At 42.5% G+C, this 11,578-nt stretch overlaps 1 protein-coding gene across 1 annotated transcript in view; it reads left to right on the top strand.

Annotated features, from left to right (window-relative positions):
• The window catches only part of Nckap5 (NCK associated protein 5), an 805,148-nt gene that overhangs the window by 597,072 nt on the left and 196,498 nt on the right, over positions 1–11,578 (top strand).

Raw genomic sequence — 11,578 nt, 5'->3', positions numbered from 1 at the left:
CTCTCCCCCTCTCCCTCTTCCCCTCTCCCTCTTCCTATCCCCCTCTCCCTATCTATCTCCCTCTCCCTATCTCCCTCTCCCTATCTCTCTCTCTCTCTCTCTCTCTCTCTCTCTCTCTCTCTCTCTCTCTCTCTCTCTCTCTCTCCTTCCCTGCCCTTCCTCCATAATTTTCATAGGGCATCTGTGGTCCCTTTGAGTAATTGTCTTCCATCCTTTGAGCAGTTCCTTCTGTACAAGAAGCATGATCCTTGACCCAGAGTGAGAAAGAGCCACACGTGGTCACACTTTGTGTACAGTTGGATGAGTTCTCAGAGAAGTGAATTGTTGATAGAGTGGGTGGGGACATTGTTCACAGTTGGCAGCCTGAGGGTGAAATCAACACATTGAGAACAAACCAAGAAGTAAAAGGGAAATCAGGAAGAAAATTTGAGTGCAATAGAAGAAGACGGAGCTGTACGTATGAGTAAACTCAGTAAATATTATCTGATAATGACAGCGAGGTGAGGACAGAAATGGAGGGTGTTTAGAGAGTGTCTGGGTTGGGGTAGAGGTGAGGCTGGAACTGAAGCCTGCTTTGAGTGCTCATCCTCCTCAGCACCTCTTTACACTGTCACACTGCTGCTTCTTGTCTCAATGGACCATTGGCCACATGGAGTCTCCTCAGGGACTCTACTATGATGGGAGCCATTATTTAAATAAATGACTTCTTTACACAACAATCCACTGTGTTAAAACTCTCACACATTCTATGAGATTCTGTTGGGGGGTTAGTAGAGTGTAGCTGAACAGATTTTAGAAAATCTCATGCTGTCTTGTTCTATTATTTTATTTGTATGATGACCAATATTACTTCCTTTTTTTTAACCTTGCTACCAGCTAGATAACTGTTTTCTAGTAAGCTCTTTGGTATTGGTACCCTCTCCCATCCCTTCCATCCCCCCACCTTTGATGCTGTCTAAGAAGTTGGTCGCTTGGACCACAGAGTACACAAGTCAGAATCCCAAGTGTAGCCCATTCTACCACCATAGTTCTCTTTTGGTTACTTCAGACAGGTATAATCTCTACCTTCTGAGGATGAATGTTTTGGCTATTTTGGTTTTCTAACACCAGTGTTTCCACTAAGCTGGGTTATCCCATACCTGTGTTTCCTCTAAGCTGGGATATTCTATATCAGCGCTTCTTCTAGGCTAGGGTTTTTCCACACCAGTGGTTTTGAACACACTTGTGCAGAAGTCACTATGTAGTCAAGGCTCTGTGTTCTTCTAACACCCATGTGCCGGGATTACAGTCAATGTGCCACAATCCTAGATTATGTAATGTTGGGGAATGGAACCTGTGCCAACTGGTCCACAGCTTCAGACCCGTCCTTGTGGTTGTGAAGGATCTGTTGTCTAGCCCCACAACCTCAGTCACGTCTGAGAGCTTGTGATGAATGTAGATTCTCAGGCCTCATCCATAATCCACAGAATCCTGGTATCACCCAGGGTGAATCCAGCATATTGGGAATTAGCAGGTTCTTTCACTGCTCTCTGTCCACACTGCTATTGTAGTCTTCATCTTATAACACTGACCACTCTGGCCCTGGCCCTCAGGACTTGCATGTTGTTGGAGAAGTTTCCAGATGTTCCTATAAATTTGCCTAGTAGTCAGCCTTTCTGTTGTAAGTATTTCTAGCCATGCATACTGCTGACTCAATCAAATAATGTTTGTGACCCTCGGCCCTGTCAGGATTCAGAAACTCCAGAATGGGGCTGCACGGAAAGCTCAGTGGACAGAATATGTAGAAAGACCTGGGTTTGAGTCTTTGGAGCTCATGTAATATACCAAGCATGGTGGCAGACATGTCTCAGCTTATAAAAACTTAACATAGATAGTACTTCAGGAATGTCACCTGAGGTTAATGTCTGACTTCTGCTTGCACCCATGGACATAAACATGGACACAGGCACAATCACAGATACACCCCCCCACACACACACACACACACACAGAGAAAGAGAGAGAGAGGGAAAGAGAGAGAGAGAGAGAGAGAGAGAGAGAGAGAGAGAGAGAGAGAGAGAGAGAGAGAGAGAGAGAGAGAGAGAGAGAGAGAGAGAGAGAGAGAGAGAGAGAAGCAATTAGGAAACTTGTTGACATAAATGCTAGTACACAGACTCAGGACTGATGAGGCCAGTTCAGCTTTCCTCAGCCCTGTTCCCCAGGCCTTTGGTCCAGTCAAAGTCTAGGGCAAGCAAGACCAAATAGATCTAAGGCTATTTAAAGGAACCAGTAATCCTCTTGGGTTAAAAGTATTGATGAGCCAAGTTACACTTTCACCTCTTACACAGAAATTGCCAGGGAGACATGACCTGTATTCAGAAGTCAAATCCATGGGCTCAAATCCCCGAGCTTTGTCCTGACCACAGTTATCCCTAGGGTCGCTCTTCATCCAGCACAAGCTCACAGCATTTCTCTATAGAAACCAGAGTCTGGGCCATGGAGCTGGCACAGTCTATATGGTACAAACATCAAGACCTAAGTTCAGATCCCCAGAAACCATGTAAAAAGCTAGCTATAGTGGTACACATCTCTAATCCCCTTGGTACTGAGGGAGAGATGGGAGAAACCTTGAGGCTCACTAGTGGGCAGTTCCGCTGAATGCATGAGCTCCAGGTTCACTAAGAAACCCCAGCTCAGGTTAAGTTGGGGCACTGACTGAGGAAAATACCTTGTGTCTACATCTGGCCTCAGCATGCTCACAAACATGCAAGCTCATACAGACACAAGTGCACACATGCATACAAAAAGAGCCATCCGCTTCCTCCTGTGTTATGCATGCCTGTGCTGTGTGGGTTTCTCCAGAGTACCTCAGACAAGCTAAGATTTTCTCCTTTGCAATCATTTTCTGTGGTTCCACTGACAGCAGGGTTTTTGAAGAGAGAGTCCCTCTGTTCCTAATTGCAGGAATTAACAGTTGCCAGCAAGGCGATTTACAACAAAGAGCCACCTCTGAGCAACACAAATGTTTTGTGTTCGTGAATACCGGCCTCTGATTACACATTCCTGTTGTTCTGTAACTAATTGCACAGGGTAGACTGTCTGTTTCCAAGCTTTGTAAGAGGATGCTCTCGAAGGGGCAGTTCCATGTAGTAATAATGAGAAGTGGAATATCTTTCCAAGGCTTTCTATACTAATTAGTCCAGCTAACAAGGTAAGGCCTCATGTAAGTTATTTCCTTGCTAGTAAGTTGCATAAAACATACTCAAAGGTAAGGCATGAATTTAAAGCACCCTCAATCCGTTTTGCCCTCATGCTTGTTTTCTGGGAAATGGAAAGCATGCTGAGGTTTGAGCAAACACTGGGGAATCTAAAATTCTGTCTATGCTTTTACTAAAAGAACATCTTTATTAGAAATAGGCAGATATTGTGCATAGATGGATACACACATATGCGTAAAATGATATAGTCTAATGTACCCTCACTTAGGAGGTGCATACACGCACGTGAATTGCCTCCACACACATACATAGATGAATACATATACCATACATATACATATGCGTGTACCTCCAACATGCATATGTAAATACCTATAGCCCCATAAACACATACACACATATGCATAGATATGTACAGCTACATACCATGGCTTGATAAGTACACACACACACACACACTTCACTTCTCCAGATTTTTTTTGCCTTAGATTAAAAAGACCACACCAAGGATTACCCGCATTGCTTTATGGGAGTTTGGAGTTTTCAGGGTTGCTTCTGTCCTCTCACAGTCAAAATACTTGACAGGAAGGCTACTATATTGCCTTAGCCACAATTCCTCCCAGACCAACTGTTCCGTAGACAGTGTGTGTATAAAATAACCCTGATAGCATCCCTTGAACAGCTGCCTGGTCTTCAGGTGGATTCAGTGCTAGCTGACGAATCTGTACTGAGTGTCATCTCCCTTGTATGGGCTCTGTGATCTCATAGAAATGTTAGACAAGCAGAAGTGAGGAGGTGAGAGGGTCATGGAGTCTGGGTTAGAGAAGCTGCTGGTGCAATGGGAACTTCAGGAGTGGATGGTAGTCAGCAGTGGATAGGGGCAGTGAGGCAGAGCAGCAGAAAAGAGAAACGTGTGTGTGTGTGTGTGTGTGTGTGTGTGTGTGTGTGTGTGTGTGTGGTGTGAAGGGCGGGGAGAGATGATGCCACTGTCTTTGCCAATTGACTTCTACCTTGGTTTTGAGACCAAGTGTCTCTCTGCATCTGGAGCTCACAGATTATGTTCCATTGGTTAACAAGCCCCTACCTCCCCAGGATGGAGGGTGCAGACACGTATTATCACACTCTCTTTTTTAGGTGGGTGCTGGGACTCAAACCCAGGTCTTCCTGCTTGCGTGACAAGCACTTACTCACAGAGTCATCTGCCCAGCCCCCTATGTAGGGATCTTAAAATATGCTGTTGGCTATAATATATCCTATTTCAGATCTGATTGGACTCTACTCTGGCATGGAGCCTGAGTACTCATGTTTTTAAAATCCTCTGGGAGTTATAATGTTCACCCAAGTTTAAGAACTGCTGTAGGGAAGGCATCTGAGTGCTATGGCTGTGTTATGCTTTTACCAAGTGTGCATCAATAGATGACACACAGGAAACAAGCCTGCATACAGTGATGTGCTCCCATGGAAAGTTTGACATTATTTCTGTGTTAATAGGCAATTAATGATAGGAATTATTGTGACGATGATACCTGTAATCTCAGTGCTTAAGAGGCTGAATCAGGAGGATTAAGAGTTCAAGGTTATCTTTGACTATATCCTAAGATTCAGGCCAACCTGGGCTACATGAGACACTGTCTTTAAAAGAGAAAAATTTCACTATCTCTCTGATCTGGGTGATGTGTACCTGGTTGGGATGTAGGAATCCTTCAGGCACATCTCATATCAGAGGTCTACATCATCTTTAAGGTCACAGTCTTGGTAATGCAAGAGGAATACAACCTGTTCCAGCTGGTTTTCACAGCCTTTGGTGCTCAGTTGAGCACATGCCTGACTCCTCTGGCCAATGCTTCCATCCTGTTTGCCATTATTACTCCAAGGCTCAGTATAATTCTCAGCCCACATGAAGTGTTTAATGCATGTTTGTTAAATGACTAAATGAATGGATGGAGAGGGAACAGCAGGAAATTAATTTCCAAATTGTTTTCTTGCAATCTCACATATGCATTTAGACTAATGCCTTCCGTTATCTCCTCAGAGGAGGTAAACAGGCATTTATTATGCACCAACCCTAAGCACAATCCAAAGAATAAATACTACGAACAAAATAAGTAGACATACTTAAAGACCAAATTGAATTTGAAGAGGCCATATGGACTCTGGCTAGGGAAGACTCTGGATTCAAACATTGCCACAGCTGCTCTGTCTTGGCGCATAGTGAGCATGTAGCTCTCTGATTTTACCTGATATTCTTCCACAAAATAAATGAATTTCAGCTAAGGCTGAATCTCATTGGGTAGAGTGCATTCATAGCATGCACAAAGTTCTATCCCCAGAACATCATCTTGGTACACACCTGAATCTCGATGCCTCAGAATCAAGGTCATCTTTGGCTACATAGAGGCTGTGAGGTCAAATTGGGCTTACATGAAACCCTGTTTCAAAATTCAACCCTCAGAAACAAAGGGAAGAGAGTGCTTTGTGACTGACTTATGCATTCATGTCATGAGCGCACACACACCCCTCATGCTTTTACGGATAAAATTCATTTTCTTCACTCTGATATGACACAAGTGGCCTGCCCCCTGAGCTTCTTCTCCTGTCTGCCGTTTACCATTGATAGAATGACTATTCTACATTTGGCCCTGCCTAGGTGGCTTCTTTGACTTCATAGTCACCTCACACATTTCTCACAACTATAGATGGTTCTCACATTTTATGAATGAAGTAAGCCACTGTCTTTCTCATTCATCGCACATTAATTTATGACAGATGCACAAGTTTCTGTGGACCTAAGTGTATGTGCATGTGTGTACACATGTGTGTGTGTGTGTGTGTGTGTGTGTGTGCGAGCACTGTGTATAGAAGCAAAAGCACAACCTCACATGTCATTCCCCGGGTGTTTTTCACATGGGTTTTTTTTTTTTTTTTGAGATGGGACCTGCCTAGAACTCCCCAGATAGGCTAGGCTAGCTCGCTAGATAGCCCCAGTGATAAGCCTATCTCTACCTCCCCATGGCTAAGCTTACATGTGCCAACATACTTGGCTACTTCTTTCTGTTTTTAGTGTGTCTCTCTGTGTGATGTGATATATATATATATATATATATATATATATATATATCACATCATATATATATACATATATATATATATGAGATTTTCATAGGTGTAGCACAGATGAGTATTAATACATACATGCGCGCCCACAGTTGACATTGGAGTCATCCTCAGTTGTTCGTCCTCCTTAATCATTGAATCAGAGTCTCTCAGTCAGTATGCCTGGTCTCCTTAGCGAGCGGGCTGTGGGGATCCCTTCTCTCCAATGAATGACTCTGGGATCACCAATGGGCTACCATCCCCACCTGTCATTTGCATGGGCTTCTGGGTATCCATACTTGGTCCTCACATTTGCATACTTTTTTTTCTTAACTTCAACCTCCATGTCATATCCTAGCCCCATGCCTTGCTTTAAAAAAAAAACCAAAAAACAAACAAACAAAAAAACCAGGATCTGACAGACACTTACAGACTGAGCCATCTCCACAGCCTCTGGATTCAAGTCTTTCTAGTGACCATAAGCAGATATTCTCCTTCTTCTCATCTCCTTCTTGCCTCTTCATAGTAGCCAGTGCTCGAGAGGACAGGGAACCCCTCCAAAGTGCATTTTCAAAAACACTCTTGCTTTCAACTGGATTGTAGTGACTTTGTTGAAGTAAGATTTGCTTTGTAAGATGAAGTCTCCCATCAGAGCCAGGGAGCAACAGGCAGTAGGCAACAGGGGACTGCTGGTTAGGCTCAGTGACTTTTCATTCCCCTCTAAGGACTAATCTGCAGCTTTAAGCCCTTCACCTCAGGGGATCCCTGTGGGCTGGTCAGCTAGGTAAGAAATGGCTGAAAATTCCCTAGCTTGGTCTCTCTCACAGCTCTCACAGGAGAGGGTTCTTTTGGACTCAAATAACAGAAAGGTCAGCAATCTTACCTTCTCTCTGTGTCTCTGGAAGGCAAGTGCCTAGAGGAAAAAGGACCACTAGCATGAAAACAAACAAACAGCCAGATGTGGGAGTGAGCCTAACAGTCCCTGCTAAGGAGGTGGAGACTGCAGCAAGCCTTGCAGTTTGCTTGGTGTTTAGTTCAGGGGAGCACTAAGACATTCCATGGGTGGAAATATCAGTTTTCTGACAGAATTCCCACTGAAGAGGAAAGGGGAAGGTCTGCGTTGCCTCCTAGGCCCAGAGCTGGGAGGTCTCCACAGAAAACCTGGGCAAGGTTGTCCCACACGCCAGCAGCAGAAGTGCTGTCAGCTCTACTCAGAGTACCTCAGGTCCCTCCGGCCCAGGCCATCTGCTGTTCTGCCTTTCTTCGGAGAGAAGCTGGCAGGTACCCCTGGTAGTGATTTGTTCTCATTAGCTGGGCATGGCAGTATGTGATTTTCTGCTACCAAAGAGCTGAGGGCAGATTCTGAGAGCCTTATGGGTAGAGGCATATTTTAGGTATCATCATGTGAGCCTATTAGGGACTGAAGGTATCACACATCCCAGCACTGGCTCTGTCAGGGGACCTGGGAGGGGTAGGCATGAACACAGCAAGAAGCCTAAGGAGCCATCTTTATTGACCTTGGAGAGGGAAGCGTTTGTACCTCCCTTCCACAGAGAACCCCTGAGTCTTTTTGGCGATTCCACCTCTGTGTCAGCAGCCACAGAAATATTGTTCAATTTTCAGGTAAAGCAAACAGTTGTCCAAAGAGCATGCCAGAGGGAACAGTGTCTAATACAGAGGCCGTAAGCCCACCAGGCAAGGAGCTGGACTGCAGAGATATAGCGTATCTCCTCCCGTGGGCTGTTAAGGGTAGGATATTACTCTATGTCCCCCATTAAATCATGGATACAGCCATTTTATGTGACCACTGTTAACACTGAATGGCTTAAGAGAGCAACCAGTTTGGAGGAAGAAAAGAAAATATTGATATTCGGCAGTTTTATGAGCATGTAAATCAAATCCAAGTCTTGAGTTTTTTTAAGTAAATTATTTATGGTTTGAATTAACTTCTGTGTATTGTTCTCCAATTCTGCCTACATAGACAGCTCAAGTCTTCTATTTTCCTTCATATGCCAACAGTAAAAGAGGTGATGTATTGTTTGACTTTAAACTTTCAGCTACTTATAAATTGGAATGAATGTTTAAAACCTCCCAAGATTTGGGGGCTGGGAGAGGTCTCAGTCTGTAAAGCATTTTGCTACACGGGCATAACTCAGTTTGATCCCCAGAGCCCACATAAAACACCAGGTGCGTTTTTGTGTGCTTTTCTACAGGGTTAGGGGTAGAGGCTGGCAGACCCCTGGCCAGAGTGTGGAACACAAATCAAAGCTCTCCAGCTTTTGTGAGAGACTCTGACTCCAAAACCAAAGAGGTACAGTGATGGGGGAAAACAGCTGAGGTCAGTCTCCTGTCTCCAAATGCATGGTGCATACAGATTCACCCAACCATACTCAGCCATACATGTTAGAAATGTATACAACAGACAAGACTATTTGGTTTCATTGAAAAACTTTCCATGTTTATTTAATGTCAACAAGGTAAATTTGGAAACATCTTACTGGGCAAAGTACCCTTTTTGCATACACTTTAACTAATAAATTATGGATGGTCTTGATTCTAATTATTTACTTCTTCTGGCATAAATGCCTCCTTCCCAAAACTCAGTGCTAGCTTATGTTTTAATTCTCTCCGAGATTTGCTGGTAGCCAACTGTCGTGAAGGATGTGCTGTTTTGTCAATATTGAGTTAAGAAACAATTAAGCCCTATGAAAACATTCACACACAAAATATTCCATGATGAGAGTCAGGCACTCAGAGCTGAGCATCCCCTAGAAAAAATGTGTTACCCAGTGCAAAAGTAGATGAAAGAAAATGCCCTGCAATCTCTGGCAGAATCTGAGAATCACAATGTACACCTTGTGACATGTTTAATGGTGTGATGGTAACCACCAGCTTCCTATATCCTTTCTATAGATGGCCATGCCCTGGTGGTCCAGTTTCATAGGTAGATGTTTAGAAATTTCATATTGAATGACTGAAGGCCAAATGGATGCGACCAAGTGTACTTTATATTCTATAGTATCTACTTTATTGTTTCCATTTATTCTTTTATTTGTGCATGTGTTTCTGTATGAATGAGCGGTGTGTGTGTGTGTGTGTGTGTGTGTGTGTGTGTGTGTGTGTGTAGGGATGCTTGTCCCTGTGACTGCAGAAAGAGAACAGAAGAGGATATGATATATCACATCTTCTCTATCATGTTCCATCTACTCCTCTGAGACATGGTCTCTCCCTGAACCACAAGTTTACTTTTTCTACTTTTTCATGACTAGGCTAGAAGCCAGCAAGCACCATTAGTTCTCTCATCAACACCCACCTTGGAGCTGTGGTTACAGGTGTTTACATGCACATCCCATTCCTTATGTGGGTGTTGGGAATCTGAATTTCAGTATACATGACTGCACCACTATCCCTCTTAACCACTGAAATAGCTCTCTGTGCATGTGGATCCCAACCTTCCTACTGCTGAGACCCTTTAGTATAGTTTCTGTTGTGGTGACCTCAACCAGAAAATTATTTTCGTTGTTACTTCACAACTGTAATTTTGTTTCTGTTATGAATTGTAATGTAAATATCTGTGTTTTCCTATGGCCTTAGGTGTCCCCTGTGAAAGGGTCACTAGATCCCCAAAGGAGTCATGACCTACAGGTTGAGAACCACTGCTCTAGGTCCTCAACTTTGTTTTTAATGTTTGTCAGATTCAGTTAGACAGGCAATATTTTGTAATATGTAGTTTACACACACACACACAGTATCATACAAATTATATTGTATATACAGCATATATAACTAATTAAGTTCAAAATCTTAATACTGATTTTGAAGAAAAGATCTCCCAATGTAGTCCAGGTTGGGCTTGAACTTGAGATCTTGCCTCAACCACCTCAGCATTTAGTCTATTAGCATAGACCACTACACCTTGCCTGCCTATTTTAATTAATCATAATTAATTTTATCAAGAGTATCCATATGGTACCTAACTTCAAGGTGATGCTGAAGGTTAATGATGGGTGTCACTTATTGTGTTTTTTAAATGTTCAATAAAAATATGATCTTAAAACATACATTGAGAAATACTGAAGAACTGTGTATAGGACTTGCCAGATCCTTGAAAACCTAGAGATACTGCTATGTTTCCACGTGGTTTTAGCTTGATTAACATTACATGCTTTTCCCTCTAGCAGGCACTGAGATGGACCAGAATGCCAATGTTGGCTTAGCTTAATTATGATTCTTGTCTTCGGTTGAAGAGGAATCTAGCTTTCTTTGAGGTCCCAAGATGCTTGAAGAAAATTAAAATTCTGTTAAGATATTAGTGAAGGCTCAGGCTAGTACTCCCCTGACACAGTGCCTGCCTAGCATGTATAAATTCCTGAGATCTATCCCAGCATGACATACCAGGTGTGGTAGTACATGTTCCAGGTCAGAAGTTCAAGGTCATTTTTGGCTACATTGGGAGTTCTAGATTGGCAGATATACATATCAGCCTTGACTCGTATACAATATAATGCTGAGAATTATGCTTGCTATATGTTGCAAGAAACTCAGAATAATAGTGACTCCCCAGTGCCTGTTCAGTGGAAGTACAGCAGCAGACAGTAGAAACCATGACAAGATTAGCACAAGGCATTCTCTTTTTTCTATATAAATATGCTTTATGATGCTTGTTGTCAAGAGAGCTGCTGTTGTTGCAGAGATTATTTTTTAATTATGATATATGAATTATACGAGACAGTAGGTTTTGTTACAACATTTCTTCCATGTACAGAACACATATTTTGATGATGTTCATCTCTCCCTTATTCTATCTTGTCCTTCTTCCTCCATCCTATTGATCCTCTTTCACTTCCCGAATAGCCCTCCATCCAATTTCATGTCTTTATTAAAAATATTGATTCCACACATGAAAGAAAACATGTTATTTTATATTTTCTGAGTATGAATTATTTTTGTAACATTCTGTCCATTTTTACTACCAACAAGATTTCATTCTTTATAGATGTATAATATTCCATTGTGTAGATATACTATATTTTTTTCATTTATTTCATGGATACCAAGACTGATTTCATAATCTTCTCATAGCATATGTGTAGTCCACTTGAGTGTTTGATCCTTTGAGGATATCACCATGAGCTGGAGAGCTGAGTTCTCTATCTGTTAATCGCTTTTAAGCCCCACACAGAAGGAAGGAATGGTTTTCTCTCTCTCTTCTTTCTTTCTTTCTTTCTTTCTTTCTTTCTTTCTTTCTTTCTTTCTTTCTTTCTTTCTTTCTTTCACCTCCTCCTCCT

This window comes from Mus caroli, chromosome 1 (assembly GCF_900094665.2).
Source record: "Mus caroli chromosome 1, CAROLI_EIJ_v1.1, whole genome shotgun sequence".
Lineage (NCBI taxonomy): Eukaryota > Metazoa > Chordata > Mammalia > Rodentia > Muridae > Mus > Mus caroli.
This window is presented reverse-complemented; position numbering and strand designations above follow the sequence as displayed.